The sequence below is a fragment of the Poromitra crassiceps genome, assembly GCF_964638095.1.
Source record: "Poromitra crassiceps genome assembly, chromosome: 4".
Taxonomy (NCBI): domain Eukaryota; kingdom Metazoa; phylum Chordata; class Actinopteri; order Beryciformes; family Melamphaidae; genus Poromitra; species Poromitra crassiceps.
In genome coordinates this window covers 25,017,105-25,017,670 of record NC_139626.1, presented here as the reverse complement: position 1 = coordinate 25,017,670, position 566 = coordinate 25,017,105, and positions in this window count along the sequence as shown.

Here is a 566-nt window from a genome sequence, read left to right as displayed (position 1 = left end):
TGATTCACTCTAAAAATGTCTCTTCATCCTTCTCTCTTTCTTTATAACCTGGTTGTCAGTGTCTTGAGTGCTTGCATGAATGTGGTCTTATCTGTCTGCTGTAGTGGACGTTGCACAGGCAGACCTCCTACACTAAAGTGCCCTTATGTAACTCTCCCAGTTACGTCTGAATTCCACTTTTGCTTCCTATCGTACTGCTGAATCTGTAATTCGAGGAAGGGACTAGGGAGGGCCATAGAAAAACCTCTGCACACCACACACACACACACACACACACACACACACACACACACACACACACACACACACACACACACACACACACAAAACAGCCACCACAACAATTAGATTTTTGAAGGTTGCGACTGCTGCTACACATAGGCTACTGTAAACCAGAGTTGGGTTGAGCATTACATTTGATTTTGTCACTGGGCACGAAAGTAAGCCCCTCCCCCCCCAACACACACACACACAGATGCACGCACGCACGCACGCACGCACGCACGCACGCACGCACGCACGCACGCACGCACGCACGCACGCACGCACACACACACACACACACA